Genomic DNA, 16,915 nt, shown 5'->3' on the forward strand with positions numbered 1-16,915 from the left:
ATGTAATCAGACCTTTAATGTAATCCGATCTTTAGAGATTGCCCAAATGATGTAATTAGACCTTTAATGTAATCCGATCTCCAGAGATCGCCCAAATGATGTAATCAGATCTTTTTCGGAAATAAAATTTATTTTGATAACTGTCGTTTTATTATTATTGCATTGATTATTTTCCGATCTCTGAAGTATGTATCCGATCCGACTCTTAATTTGAATGACACTTATCCAATATGTAATTCAAAACACCTTGATCTGCCACTCTATAGTTAATCGACCTCTTTATGGAATCTCCGGAATATTCGTGAGACGTGTCAGAACAGTTGGCGAGTCCCGCTATCCGATGCATTACCTGGAACATCGTGAGCATTAAAAGCTCGGACGAGTATAAATAGGGGTGGGGTTAGCCAGTTGCTCCTTTATGTTATTTTCAATCTCTCGCGAATAACTTCCAAATTCTCTCATTTTTTCAAGTTCCTCCGACACCGATCAAGCTCCGGTAAAGGTTTTGATCTTTCTTTTAGTTTAAATTCTCTGTTTCCTTTGAAAATGAGCGGTGCCGAAGGTCAGAGAGCAGTAAGCCCCCCTTCCATTCAGTTCTCGTGGTCGTCTGATGAGGTAGAGGTGGTTGGACCAAGCGCGTGGCCTGAACTTCTTAGGGTCTCCGTTCCAGCTCGGGGACAACCAGCACCATCAAGGCATGTGCCTTCTTCGGGGAGGGAAAATCTTCCAATGGAAGAGCTACCATCTATCTCACAAGAAACCGACCTGCAGTCGTTCAGCCAGGAGTACAACATCCGGCCTGATTCGTATGAACTTATCCGGTGTCATGGCGACCTTCGAGCAGTCACTTCTTTGAGGGGAACGATATGATCATGGTGTATGAAGAACAGTTAAAAGCCGGGCTGCGGTTCCCTATTGACGACTTCTTTAAAGAAGTTTTAAAATATCACCAAGTGTGCATTGCCCAAGTTCACCCGAACTCGTGGCGGATCTTAGTAGCCTTCCGAGGCCTATGCCGAGCTAAGGGGCTCCGACCTACAACTAAGGTGTTCACTGAACTGCACAGGCTAACTCGTCGAAAGGACGACGAGTATTGGTTCCTCCAGGCGAAACCCTATTGTGGGCTTTTTACCGACCTGCCTTCCTCGTTGAAGAATTGGAAGAACCGCTTCTTCATCTTGAGGAGTAAAATTTCGAATGGTTTTGAGGGCTTCCCTCAGAGCTGGCTACATCAGGGTCCCTTGCTTACGAAGCACATCGCACTGAATAGGGAAGAGGGTGCAATGGTGATGGAGTTGAAGGAACAGGCGTCCAGAGAGAAGTTCTCTTGTTTGGATGCAGTGACGGCCGAGCTACACCATTGGACTATGCAGCTAGTCACCGGTCAAGATCGCGGGCTTCAGCTCTCTGATCTCGGCATTGGTATTTTTCATATCTCAGATCTTTGGACCTTAGCGATCTCACTGACCTCTTCTTTGTGCAGGTATGGCAAGCGGCGAAGCCTCCAAGGAGAGCCGAAAACGAAAGAGGGAGATCTCCCGGAAGGTACGGGAGATGAAGCGTTCCGATCTGCTTCAAACGCCTGGTCATGAGCCCGGGGAAATACAGGAAGGCTCGTCTCAACCTTCTGGGCCTCCGGTCATAGAAGTGGTCCGATCTCCTCATCGCCGAGAAGAGCCGCCTCCACCTCCTCCAGTCACTCTGAGTGCGGAAGGGGGTCCTTCCCAGCCTACCCCAAGGACTCTCTCTTGCGGTGCCCAAGTGTTGATCCACTCATTGGAGAAGAACTGCACGGTTTGAGAGAACCCTGGTTTCGCTAAGGTCTTGCCGTCCTCCATCTGCCTTTGAGAAGATCGGGATAGGCTGTCTCCGGATAACCTTGATGACATCTTGACCAGATCTATGAGCCTGAACGTGGAGTGTTTAGTGAACCAGCACATGGTCCGGGAGAAGGCTCATCGCCTGGGTAAGGAAGTCGAGAAGATGGGTCATGAGGTGTCTTCGCTCCGATCCCAACTTTTGTCCGCTCAGGACTACATATCTCAAATTGAGGGACGAATGAAGTTTTATGAGGACATGCTGGCCGAGCAAGCTCATGTTTTGGCCGAGCGAGATCGTGTTCCCGAGGGAGTTCAGGCGCTCCGAGCTGATGAAGCTACTCAACTCGCTCATCTTGCTGAGGAGCTCAAGGCAAAAAAAGAAGAAATGGTGATCGGAGTGGCCGGCGCTTATATGAATGCTCACAGAGATCTCCTGGCTGAGCTCAAGAAGCGTTATCCCGAGGAGGACTTCTCCTGGATGGCCAACCAGGCTCCCGAGGACGAAGGTGAGAATAGCGAAGAGGAGGCTGAAGGTGAGAGAGAAAATGAACGACATGTAGTTCAGGCCCCCAGCCGAATGACTTGTATAAATTTGGAAATGAAATGAAAGTTCCCGTTTTGTTTAATGATTGATTGTGATCGGAAAGTTTCTAAATTGCATAAGCACTTGATTGTTTGAACATATTAGAACGACAACTGAAAGTGATTATTAATCTAAGTATAAGAGATCGGAAAACATAATATGCATGAGATCAGTTACGAAACGGGACTTAATTAAAATTTTGGCTTTGAACACTTAAGATTGGGATCATCTTTAAACCGAGTCAAAACCTTTATCATTCTCAAATTTTTAAATGAGAGACCGGAAATAAGACTGGTGGTACGAAGGCCTAATGTTGGTTCAATATTATTTGACAAGAAAGATCGGAAATATAATTAAATGATCAGGAGACTCGAGAATTGGTTTGAGGGATCGGTGAGGCTTTAAATGACCTGGAGACTTGGTATTAATTAAATTCCTTTTGAGGGGAGATCGGAAGTGTGGTCGGTTGGCAAAGGGACTGTGTTGGGGATCGGCTTCAAAGTTTATTAATTCCGGAGGATCGGCCAAAATATGGTGTCGACACTTCAACTTGTCCCTGGTCTCCATGATGAGATCAAAAAGATGATCATTATGGTCCTTGAGGTTATCGAGTCCAGAGTCAAGCTTTCTATCCATAAAATAAATGTCATCACTAAGCCTCTCTAGATAGGTAAATAGTGCTTTGGTGTTAAATGGTGGAGGATCAGTGGAGGAAGAAGGTCTAACTACAAATGGTGTTTGCTGTGCAAATGCTAGGGGAATTGGCTGTGCAAAAGGGATTTCTGGCTCTGCTGGCTCTGTTACTGGTTGTGCAGTAGGTGGTTGTACTGGTTGGACAGTAGGTGTCTCTGATTGTGTAGCTTCAGTGGATAACAGACTGATTCCAGTTTTAGATAAATAAAAGGCATCAAAAAGAAGTGTGTCTATAATGACAGGTAGGGGATGCTCCTCTGGATTAAAACCAAAATATTTGGATATCACAGTTATTAGCCCACCTATGACAATATCACCTATGGATTTACTGGAAGTGTATTAAATATGTTTAGAGAAGAAATAGCCTGGAGCTACTGTGACTCTATGGAAAGCACACCACGGGATGAAAAGGTCATACTTGCTTACAGTTCCAGAACTAGTCCCTCAGCACAAAATCGTGTTAGTAATGAGCCTATGGACATATCTAAGGGCTGGATTAATTATTTGAGATGTTTTAGATCTGCCAACATTAAAACCTTGTGATTGGTTGGTAATATCCCTCCAAAACAGAGTATCATCCCAAACTCCCTTACCTAAAACTTCTGCACCCTTATATGGGACCCTAAATTGCCCATCCATCAAAACCAAATATAACATGAAACTGATCCAAAGTTAATTCCCTAGCTTCCCCCATACATCTAAAGTTCATAGTGGGCTTATAATCTCTTTCATGTAGCTTCAGTGTGGCAAAGAATGAGGAAATAAACTCCAATACTAGGGCTGGGTAAACTAATTCTTGTTTATGAACAAATTCAATCTAACCTAGCCCATCAAGATAAGTATAAATAGTATTAAACAACGTAACAAACTTAAGCACTTCATTAGAAATATATCTAGTGATGGTAATTCTTCTATCATGCAAGCACATAAGATTACTTTTATGTGTTACATCAATAAGAGGCCAGGGAAAATTGGGTTGTACCTATTTAGATGCTTTAAAGGAATTTTTTTTTTTTTTTTTTTTTACCTAAGGAAGGAGATTTGGCTTGTCGTGTGGGAGTAGAAGTGCTAGAAGCCCTACATTTGGAAGTACTAGTTTTGGGATTCTTTGATGGAGGTTCAAAACTTAGTGTTTCAGGTGATGGGTCTTTCCTTTTGGTGGCTGGAGGTGAAAAAGAAGTGGGATAAGTACTTTTAGAGCGAACTTTTCTCTTGTAGGTGGTTAGAGTAGAGGTAGGAGGTTGTAGAGGAAGGGATTTAGGGTTAGGTAGTTGAATGGTGAGAGGGGTAATTTAAGAAGAGAGCCAGGAGGAAAAGGGGGAGGTGGGGATTCCATGGGCATTGGGAAATTCAATAGGCAAGAGAAAGGGAAAAAAGAAGAAAAGAATTGAAAAATAAGGGTTTGGAGCAGCAAAAATATAGGGAATGGGAGAAGAAGTGGCCAAGAAAAATGGAGATATGGGTGTCGTGAGTTAAGGTGGCGAGAAAGAGGTTGCGTAATTTTTTACTTGCACAGGCTATGTGGATTCATGCACAGGGCAAATATGAAAGTTCACAGGGCAGGCAGGAAAATGCACAAGCTGTGCAGGTTTCTTATGCAAGTTTCGGCACATTTTAACTACAACAAATGGAATAGCGTGATGTTACACAAGGTGTGCAACAAGTTATGCACATTTCTGTAAGAACAAATAAAAAGGCTAAAATGAGAATAAGAAACTGCACAAGCTAAGTAATAAATTGTGCATAATTTGGTAGAAAGTAAATGTGACAAAACAACATTGGAAACATAGGAGATGTAAGGAAAATTGATTTTTGATATTTAAACTCAATTAAAAATAAGAAATTTCAACCAAGAAATGCATGAATCATTAAAATTAACATTAAAAATGCACTAGCGCCATGCAAATCCAAATCAAATGTACAATTCATGTTCATGGATAACAATTTCTGCATAAAAAGAACCTGTGAACTGTGCAAAGTTATCCTAAACCTGTGAATTGACATTTTAACACATTAAAAACTTTGTAAGACTTGCAGAACTGTACTGCAGTTAGAAAAAAAAAATGTAGTTATCCACAAAATCAAAACACTCATTCCCAGTTTTGCTAATCAATTTCAACATAATAAAAATGAATTATACACAGCAATTGTTTCTAGAACCACAAAAATAGGCCACTCACCATAAATTCAACATTAAAGACATGGACATAAAGAATTAATGTACCATACCTCAACCACTAAGAAGGACGTAAACAGTTAATAGTACATACTATAGAACCATTACATAGATGTTGAAGAATTGTTCTACACAAGCTAAAAGGAATCTGCACAGGATGATATTGAAACAAATTAGTCTTGGGAGAGTGAATAGTTAAAGTATAAGGTAAGAATTACTCCCCATAAGTGCAACAACTTCTATTCTTTCAAAATGCATCTACGAGAAAAATTCAACAATGTCAAAATTGAATCAGGGGTATTAAGAACAAAATAAAAAATTGCAAAGAAAATGAACCAAACAAAAACAGAATAAATAAACTTGTTGTGCCTCCCAAGAGCGCTAATTTATGATCTTTAGCTTCACCCTAAATTTACTGTTGCTAACAAGAGATCATAGGATTTGAGAGCTTGCAATAGCCTGCTCCTTCAAGTGGCTCTCTAGTGATGTAATGTTTCACTATATGACCATTAACTTTAAAATTCCTTGATTTTTCACCCCAAAGTTCCACTGCTCCATGAGGGAAAATCCTAACAACTCTGTATGGACTAGTCTATCTAGACTTGAGTTTTCCTAGAAACATTCTCAATCTATAATTAAAGAATAGAACAAGATCACCTTCTTTGAACTGCTTCTTCCTAATATGCCTATCATGCCAAACCTTGGTCCTTTCCTTATAAATATAAGCATTTTCATAGGCATCTCTTCTTAACTCCTCCAACTCATTAAGTTGTAGTAATCTTTTTTCATCAGCTTGTTTAAGATCAAAGTTTAAGGTCTGAATAGCCCAGTATGCTTTGTACTTTGGCTCCACAAGTAATTTATAATACTTGCTATGTAACACCCCTATTTTTATAGCCTGGTATATTTCACTGTTCCGGTGACCGGAGTCGGTCCGTACAATTAAGGGGATTAGAACCACACTTAAGACAACTAGATAAGCTATAAACACAAATAATTAGTAATGTCCAATTAGTTAAGTATAAACAAGAAAAACAGAACATAAGAAGTTAAATGAGCCGAGAGTCACAGCGATGGGTGACCTTCTCGGGAACGACTGTGAAGTCGATTTAAACTCAAATTTCGAACCGTAAAATGTGACGCCGTGGTCCTTAGGACCATTATAAACACAGTGGAAAAGAGAAAATCACGAAAAAGAACTGTTAAGCCAGTCAAATAATTAGGTTAGGAAGCCGGAAGAAATGTTAAATTATTTGCAAACCGGGAAGAACCAGCGAGGGGCAATTTGGTCAATTGACCCCGAGAGTTGACTCCTGACCTAACTGTCAAATAAAATCGGAGAAAAGAAAATTTCAAAATCGAGAATTAAATAAAAGAACTAATAGAAAAATAAATAGAAAAAAAAAAGAAAATGTAAAAGTCAAAAGGTGATGACATCATGCATGACATCATGCATGATGCCATAAAGAATATAATTAATTTATTTAGTTATTTAGATTTTTGGTCTTCCTAAAGAGATAAAGACAAAAAGAAAAGAAACAAAAAAAAAATCATTTGGTCTTCTTCCTTCCTCCCATTACTGTCCCATCACTCCCACCTCTCTCTTTCATCCCTTTTCCACCATTAACAACCAATTCAAGCTTTTAAAAGCTTGATTTTATTCCATATATATACCCTAACTCTCTTAAGTAAATTTTGTTCTTGGATCTTGACAAGTATCTTGTTTATAGAAAGGAATAAGAAAGTGGAAGAATTAAAGCTTTGGGAATACCTCCTGAAAGGTTAGTCAAGAAACCTCTCAATTCTCCTTATATTCATGAATTTGCACTTGAAATGAACTAGTATTAATGAAAATAAAATAAAAACAACATATTTAGGAATATAATGAAATTCAGCCAGCTTAGAGGTAACTTGAAATTGATGGATTTTGATACAATTAAAAGGGTAGGCAAGCTTGATTGAAGGTGTAGTTGAGGTTTATATAGTTTAATTGCATGAAATGAGCTTAACATGGAAATTAGGGTTTTGGACATAAGGGTTTGGAGACCAAAAATGTGAGAAACTTGTAAATGGTGTTTTTGACCTAATGTGAAGTGAGAAATGGTCATTTGTGACCTAATTAAGTGTGTTAGAAGTGTTTGAATCAAAGCCAAATTCGGATTGGGTATGCACCATGACCAAAAGTCAACTTTGAGGGACCAAAAATGAAATTTTACAAGCCCAATTGGTATGGGACCAATTGGAAATGAAAATAGGCACTAAATGACACAATTTTCATTTAGGAAGCATGCCCAAAAAGTGACCAAAACCTAGTGAACAAATTGACCAAAGTTGAAAAATTGCAGGCTGCCCTGTATAAACTGACCAAATGAACAATTGGTCATAACTCGAGCTACGTAGGTCAAAATGACTTGAAATTTTATTAGTGGTTAGATGAGATATAGACCTAAAACTTTCATGAAGAACACAAACCCAAATTATGCCATTAACACAATCAAATTACTGAGCAAAGTTGAGTCACTGAATCTGCAGAACTGCAGATTTGCCATATGAACAGTAAAGTTTCAATGGCTATAACTCTCTCTAGAAAACTCCGATTTAGGTGATTCTTGAACCGATGGAAACCTAAGACATAGTAGAAATTTCATATGAAGAAAATTAGATCAAATTATGGACTTAACTTGATCAAATTGCTGAACGAAGTTGGAGCAATAAATCTGCAGAACTAAATTCTACAGCATGAACAGTAACTGTATTTTGGCCATAACTTGAGCTACAAAACTTTAATTGGAGTGATTCAAAAATAAGAATAAACTTAAGACAATAGGGAACATTTTCTATGAAGGAAGTTTTGTCAAATTCCAATAGTAAAGTGACCAATGGAACAGTGCAACCTTAGACACCAAAACTAAAAATTTATCAAATTTGCCTAAAAGACTTAGAATTTGAATAAACAACCAAAACTAACAAATTTAGTGACCAAAATGTGGTATGTGGGTGAAGTTGGAGTTCCCATACCTATTAAGCCTTAGAAAGTCAACAATTTGACTTGAATAGTATAGTGAATAGTAACCCAAAACACAAAAATTTCAAGAACGTCGAGTTTAGCACATTAGAGTTAGGTAAAAGTGAAGTTAAATTTATTTTTGGATTTATGCTAAGTTATGGTACTGAAACACTGTAAAACTGTGTGTTTCAGTTGAAAAGAATACAAGAAAAGAACCCGAGGAACCGAGTCAAGGCCAAGAGGTGACTCACTTGAGGTTTGTGCACAACATCACTATGCTTTAAAATTCATTGATAAAGTGAATGAAATATGCATTTTACTTTTGCTTTGAATTGTTAAAAGTTTATTTTGACCTTATTTATGATGTTTTGATTTAAATTGTGAAAGTTATTATGTATATTTGAAATGACAATGTTTAGCAAATTGTTAAGATAAGTTTTGAAACCACAGTGTCATGACCATATATTTGAACACCTCACTAGCACGACTAGTGGGGGTAATTAGTTTCAAATTTTGATTACTTCTCTGGAGAAGTGTTGAGGTGTGCCAGTAGAAGAGGATATGGATGGATATCCATATATTTGAGCTAGCTAGCCTTGTGATGTGATTTCTCTTTAGCCTCTGGCTATTGAGATTCTATTTGTTTCGAATGGCATGATCTAACTGTGGGTTTTATGAAATGTGATTTAATACTTCAAAATGAAATTGTTTGGGATTAAAATCTCATAATGCATGATTTGTATTTAATACTCATGTTCAGTCTAATTTTTGAATAAATGTGATTTAAGTTCTGCATAAAGATTATTTTAGTATATTGTGCACCACTGAGTCCTAGTACTCAGCGATAGCTTCTATTACTGTCGCAGATACAGAGACTAGAGGAGCAGCAGACTGAGCTGCTGAGGTGTGAGGAACTATCAGCTTGAAGTCATCGGGTATAATTTATACCCTAATTGTAAATATTTCTTTTGATGTATGTAATGCATATAAATGTATGAACATGTAAATGGGTCTTGAGCAGCTTGTACAAAATTTGTATGAAGTTTGTAATAAAGTTTAGTTTGTATTTCTTTTGATGTAAATTTTGTAAGGATGTATAAAAATTATTTTGTCTCTAATGAAATATGAGTGGAACTATTTTATTTAATTTGAATGAAATGTATTGCTAGTATTTTGAGGATTATTGAATTTTGAACTTGAGAAATTGATTGAAATGATGTGGAGTTGTTGAAATGGATTGAGTTTGATTGAAAAATTGAAATAGTTGTTGAGAAAACATTTTTAGAAGTGCTTTTTACAGGTATTTGAAGAACTGATTTCTCAAAATACAGACAGAACTCTGTTAAAATTTTTATAAAATTTGCGAAAAAATAAAATAGTCCAAAAATATTAACTAGATTTACTTTTAATCATATGTTTTAAATACCTATTAGAAAATGCTCACCACTTATCAAAAGTAAGAAAATTGTTTAAAATTCCTTGTAGGGTACTTAATGAGTTATCGGTAGGTGAAGTTCAGTAGTTCATTAGGTATTCTACGGGATCATGTTATGCCTTACAGAGGGGTAAGGTGTGACATGCTATACACTAATCTAAAAGGAGTAGTGCCTATGGGAATCTTATAAGCAGTTCTATACGCCCATAAAGCATCATCTAGTTTGATGGACTAATCTTTCCTAGAATTGTTTACTATTTTCTCTAAGATGTGTTTAAGCTCCCTATTACAAATTTCAACTTAGCCAGAAGTCTGGGGATGATATGGAGTGGCAATCTTATGCACTACACCATATTTGTTTATTAAGCTTTCAAATTGCCTATTACAAAAGTGTGTGCCACCATCACTAATAACTGCTATTGGAGCTCCAAATCTGCTCAAAATAAATTTCCTCAAAAATTTTACTACAACTTTAGCATCATTAGTAGGAGTTACAGTAGCTTCTACCCATTTTGACACATAATCAACTTCCACTAAAATTTATCTATTACCATAAGAAGGTGGAAATGGGCCCATAAAATCTATCCCCTATACATCAAATAACTCAACCTCTAGGATACCATTCTAGGGCATCTCATCTATTCTTGATAGATTTCCATTCCTTTAGCACTTATCACACCTTGACAAAAATGTTTAACATCCTTGAAAGGATTTGGCCAGAAGATTGGCCAGAGAAACTAGCTTGCAAAATTTTTCTAGTAGTTTTAGAAATTCCAAAGCATCCTCCATAATCAAATGTAAGGCAATGATGTAAAACACTCTCAATCTCCTCATCAGAAATGCATCTTCTTATCAATCCATCACCACATCTTCTAAAGAGTAAAAGCTCATCCCATGTATAAAATCTTGCCTCATGTAAAAACTTTTTCTTTTGTTGCCATGTCATTCTTAGAGGTAATACTCTACAAGATAGATAATTCACCAAGTCAGCATACCATGGCAGTTTAGCAATAAGAGAAAAAAAGTTGCTCATTTAGGAAAAGCTCATCAATAGGGATCGTATCCAACTCCTTATTATCTACTCTCAACCTGCTTAGGTTATCAGCAACTACATTCTCAGCTCCTTTCTTATCTCTAATTTCCAAATCAAACTCTTGTAGTAGCAAAATCCACCAAATTAGCCCAGGTTTGGCTTCCTTCTTATGAAGCAAATACTTGATTGTTGCATTGTCTGAAAATACAACCACTTCTAAATCTATGATGTATGGTCTAAACTTCTCCAATGCAAAGACAACCGCCAAAAATTCCTTTTCAGTAGTTACATAATTGATCTAAGCCTCATCCAGTGTTCTACTAGCATAATAAATAGCATAAGCCTTCTTGTCTTTTCTTTAACCTAAAACTGCTCCAATTGCATAATCGCTAGCATCACACATAATTTCAAAAGGAAGACTCCAACTAGGTGGTTGCATGATTGGCGCAGTTATAAGAGCTTCCTTTAACCTACAAAAGGCAGCTACATCATTACATAATAAATTAAACAAAGGTTTGGCAATTTTAGAAAAATCCTTAATGAAGTGCCTGTAAAACCCAGTATGTCCCAAAATACTTCAGACTCCCTTGACATTGGTAGGAGGGGGCATTTTTTCTATCACCTCAACTTTGGCTTTATCAACCTCTATTCCCCTATTAGAACCAAATTTCCAAGCACTATCCCAATTCAAAACCAAGTTAGTGTCTACATAATGCTGTAAAACTTTAAAAAGATTAGCTAGACAATTGTCAAATGAAGATCCATAAATAAAAAAGTCATCCATAAAAACCTACATTATATCTTTAATGAAATCCAAAAAGATTGCCATCATGCACCTTTGAAAAGTGGCTAGTGCATTGCATAACCCAAATGGCATTCTTCTATAGGCAAAGGTTCGATATGGATAAGTAAAAGTAGTTTTCTCTTGATCATTTGGATGAATAGGGATTTGGAAAAACCCCGAATATGCATCTAAATAGCACAAATGTGAATGCCTAGCAAGTTTTTCTAACATTTGATCAATGAAGGGAAGTGGAAAGTGATCTTTTTATGCATATTTGCCAACTAAACACTAATCTGGTGGGAACTAATTCATTATTTTCATTTTTAATCACTGTTATTCTACCCTTTTTTGAGACTACATACACTGGACTAACCCATGTACTATCTAAGATAGGGTATATAATACCCGCATCAAACAACTCTAAAATTTCCTTTTTAACCACATCTTTCATATTTGGATTAAACCTTCTCTAAAGTTCAATAGATGGTTTGCAATTGTCCTCTAAAATAATTCTATGCATGCACAATTTAGGGCTTATTCCTTTGGTATCATCTATTGTGTATCCTAAAACCTTCTTATATTGCCTCAAAAATCTTAACAACTTATCAACCTCTAAAGAATTCAAATTTGCATTAATAATTATTGGATAAGTTTCATTGGGGCCAAGAAATTCATACTTGAGCTGAGAAGGAAGTTGTTTAAGTTCTACCTTAGGTGCATCTTCTTCCTTGAATGATGGTTGCTTAATTTCACCTTTTTCCACTTGAGTAGGTTGAAAAATTGGTGCTAAGATGAATGGTGTAGTGCTCTCCAAGTGTTGAACAAATGCAGCCACATGAGGATTTTCATTGTTTATACTTCCTCCATGAACTAAGTAATTTTCAAGGGGATCTTTAGGATATCTCTTCCTAAAATGCTCCTCAACTAGCTTTTCAATAATATCAATTCTCAAACAAGAATCAACTTCAGAATAATTTTCTTCATAGCATCGTTAATGTTAAAAATTAATTGATCATCCCAAACTCTAAGAGTTAATTTTTCACCCTTTACATCAATTAGTGCTCCAGCTGTAGCTAGGAAAGCCACCCCAAAATAATTTCGATATTAGCATTTTCCTCCATGTCCAAAATGACAAAGTCAACCAGTATATAGAACTTTCCAACCTTTAAAGGCACATTCTCTAAAATCCCTTCAGGGTATTTAATTGATCTGTCTGCCAACTGAAGAGAAATGTGGGTTGGCTTAAGATCTCCCATGTTGAGCTTTTCATATATGGAGAGGGGCATAAGGCCAACATTAGCCCCTAAATCACATAGAGCTTTTGTAGAACATGACTCCCCAATATGACATGGAATTGAAAAACTTCTCGGATCTTTAAGCTTAGGAGGGAGCTTCCTTTGAAGTATGGCACTACACTCTTTTGTCAAGGCTACAGTCTCATGATCTTTAAGTCTCCTCTTGTTTGAGATTATTTCCTTCAAGAATTTTGCATAAGAGGACATTTGTGAAAGAGCATCAATGAAAGGCACATTTATGAACAATTCTTCAAAACCTCTAAGAATTTCTCAAATTGCTTATCAAGTTTGGCTTTTTAAAATCTTTATGGAAAAGAGAGTTGTGGTTTGTAAGGCTCTGGAGGTATACACTTCTCTTCTTTTTCTTCAGCCTCCTCTTTTCTTTTTCTTGCACTCTCTCTCTTTTCACTCTCATTTCTTCCACTTTCTTCTTCAACTTCCTCTTTGTCATCACTCTCAATGTTTTTCTCTCTTTCAATATCTTTCTCATTTTTTCTCTTCTCAACTTTTTCACTCATCTCATTGTTCACCACCTTCCCACTCCTTAATGTAATAGCTTGACAACGTTCTCTTGGATTTTTTGGTTGACTAAGAAGCTTTCACATAGACTTTATACCCAAAAAACTTGCTTGTTGTGCAATCTGGTTCTCTAACATTCTATTATGTGTCTGCAGCTGCTCCAATCTTACTTTTATTTCTCTAATTTCTTCATCCTACTTAGTTTAGTTAGTAAGAATCTATTGCAACAGTGCTTCTGTGGTAAAACCTTGCTCTTGCTATCTTGGTAGAGGTGCAGGATATATATTCCTTTGTTGAAAATTAGGCAATGGCTACCTATTCTGCTGATAAGTATTCCCTTATTATTCTGGTTGAAAATTGTGGTTTGAAACTTGGTTTGATTGATTTCCCCATGAAAAATTGGGATGATTCCTCCAAGGTAGATTATATGTTTGTGAATAAGAATTACCTATCTACTTGTTTCCATAATTCCCAACATAGGCAACCTACTCTCCATAATCTACTCCACAACTCATTATTCCTTTACCATAAGCAACTTGTTGAGAACTTCTAGGAGATGATAATGAACTGACCAACATACTTAAATCTTCCATCTTTTTTGCTAAAACATTAGTGAGTGCATTAAATTTTGCATTGATCATGTTGAATGGTTCAAGATCATACATTCCAGTAGCTTGTCTCTTTTAAGTTGGAGCTAACCCTCTTGGACTACTCCAAAGGTGAGTGTTCTTTATAATTTTCTCCAACAGCTCATAAGTTTCATCCTCATGCTTCATAATAAATTATCCTCCAATTTGAGCATCAATAATTCCTCTAATAGTAGGAGTGACATTCCTGTAGAAATTCTGATTTATCATCCATTTAGCAATGGCATGATGTGGACATTATCTCTCTAACTCCTTCCATCTCATCCATGACTCATAAAGGGTTTCATCTTCTCTTGGCCTAAAATTTATCATTTGATTCCTTAACTCTTGAGTTTTTCTAAGTGGAAAGTACTATGCAAGAAATGCATCAATGAGCTGCTCCCAATTAGTGATTAAATTGTGAGGTAGAGAATCAAGCCAATCTAATACTTTATCTTTCAAAGAGAATGGAAACAATTTAAGCCATGCTGCATCATCAGACGCTCCTGGTTGATTTTCCATATCACAGATCATGGTAAATTTCTTAAGATGGGTATGTGGATTTTCTGAAGGATGACCCCCAAACTGAGAATTCTAAATCATTTGAAGTACCACAAAATCCATCTTATAGCTATTTACATCAATCTTTAGTCTTGCTATGCTCTCTTTCAAATCATAAAGACGAGGGAATGCATGATCCATCATTCTTCCCCTAGGCACATTAGCATTTATAACTTCTTCCCATGAGCTTCATTCTCATTGTTCTGATTGTTTACACCATTACCTTCATCAATTCTAACTCTTTCTTCAGCAATTTCTGTTTAATTTCAGCTACTCTCAAAGCTTCTTTTCTTTTTTTGGTCTCTTTCTTATTGGCTGTACGAAACTTCTCAATTTCAGGATTAAAAAATAAGGATGTGTCACTTATGCTTTTGGCTCTTCTCATAAAAGATTAAAAGGTACCTAAAAAGAGCAAGTAAAACACAAAGTGAAAAGATAATATAAAAATAAAATCTATAAACAACTAAAATAATTAAGAATTCAATCTTAAACAAACAACTCCCTGGCAACGGTGCCAAAAACTTAATGTGGCCCAACCGCAAGTGCACGGATCACACAAGTAGTATAGATAAGATATCGTTCCCTCAAAGAGTTATGTTAATGATTGAATTTTTTATATAAAAGTTTACTAATCTAAACTAAATTTAGACTAAGAGTAATTAAGAGAAGAATTTGAAAAATGTAAAATGTATATGTGCAATTTCAACAAAAAACTTAATTAAATGGCAAGTATCACTAAATTGCAAGAAACAAATGAAGCAAAATGAAATATGGCAAAAATCAAAGTAATAAGTAATCAAAATCAATTAACAAATTAACAATAATAAAAAGATGATTTCGGAGTTTAGGGGTTCATATTCAAGCTATTTTGGGATTTCGAATTGATTATCCAAATATATGAAAATCATAGGTTTCAAGGAGATTAATTCTTAGATCTTTTGAATACTCTTTCGAGTGGGACAAAGAGTGCTTTAATTAACTAAATCCTACTTTTGTGGAGCTGAAATTAACTAAAACCTATTAAGTTCTTTAATCAATCTATTAACCCTCTCAATCCTTAGTCTATTTCTAGATAAAAGTTAATAAAGTCCAATTTCTTAATTATCTATCACTGGGTTTTCTCCTTTTGGTGCTTTAACCAAGGATTAAGAATAATACTTAATGGGATCCAACACTAAGCATGTCATTAAGCACGCAAGAAATGGATAAAACCTTATAATAATCATAAAATCTAGATAAATCAACTCAAACCCATAAAATATCTTAAATATTACATACCCAACTCTAGAATCCTAGAAAAACTACTCACTATCCATATTTAATACAAGGGATTCTAAGCAAAATAGGAAATAAATCTTGAAAATAACTAAAATCTAAGAAACCCGATAGAATAAGTGTAGAAAATGATGAAGAAGAGAAGAAGATTCCAAATCTGGTCCAGAGATGGAAAATGTTGGCTCCTGCCCTGCTTTCCTTCCTTTTTCCCAAATTTTCCTCTTATTTCTTATAGCCAAAATGAGGTAAGAATCGCTATTTGTATTCTCTAATAAAAAGCCCTAAAAATAGTGTGTGTGAGTATCACACCCTACTCCTCCGTAAAATGTAACATGATCCCATAGTACACCTAATGAATTAACGTACTTCGCCTACCGGTAACCCATTAAATATACTACAAGGGATTTTAAATCAATTTTTGTGAAATTTAAATCATCGATTAAAATCTGGTGTTATAAAAATTTTTCAAAATTTCAGCAGAGTGCCGGCTGTATTTTGAGAAAACAGTTCTTCAAACCTGAAAAGGAAAACACTCCCAATATGATTTCTTAAATACAACTCCAATAAACTTCATTTCATCTCACAATTCAAATCTCAATAATCAAATCAATTTATTTTCAAACCAACCTCATCATAAAAGAAATATTTTATTGATTACAAGACTCAAAAATTAATATTACAAAACTATACAAGTAAATGAAATCTCAAATTTACATTACAATAATTTACATTTAATTACATACCAAAATATTTTATAAGAGTTTTTATACAACTGCTCAAATAATTTATATACATATATTTACATGCATACATCAAAACCTATGTACATGGGTATACCTATGATATACCTGGAGCTGATTTGAATGTGTCTTCAAGGAAGCTTACTCAACTGCTCTATGCTCTTTTTACCTGCGACAGCGTGCAAAGCTATCGCTGAGTGGAGAACTTAGTGGTGTACAACTATAATTTAAAATATAATACCATATATATGTTGACAAAATTATAACAAATAATTTGGAAATCTTGTATTTCATAAAAATTCCGAAGGTCAAAATAATCATTGCCAATAATATAATCATTTGTTAAAATAATCTTGATCAAAAATTTC

At 35.9% G+C, this 16,915-nt stretch overlaps 1 non-coding gene across 1 annotated transcript; it reads left to right on the forward strand.

Moving 5' to 3' along the window:
- Positions 1–14,212: 14,212 nt before the first annotated feature.
- Positions 14,213–14,320, forward strand: LOC131179637 (small nucleolar RNA R71). Its single transcript, XR_009148527.1, has one exon. It is a non-coding gene; the product is annotated as a small nucleolar RNA R71 (small nucleolar RNA).
- Positions 14,321–16,915: the final 2,595 nt, after the last annotated feature.

Source organism: Hevea brasiliensis, chromosome 4, assembly GCF_030052815.1.
Source record: "Hevea brasiliensis isolate MT/VB/25A 57/8 chromosome 4, ASM3005281v1, whole genome shotgun sequence".
In the NCBI taxonomy this organism is placed as follows: domain Eukaryota; kingdom Viridiplantae; phylum Streptophyta; class Magnoliopsida; order Malpighiales; family Euphorbiaceae; genus Hevea; species Hevea brasiliensis.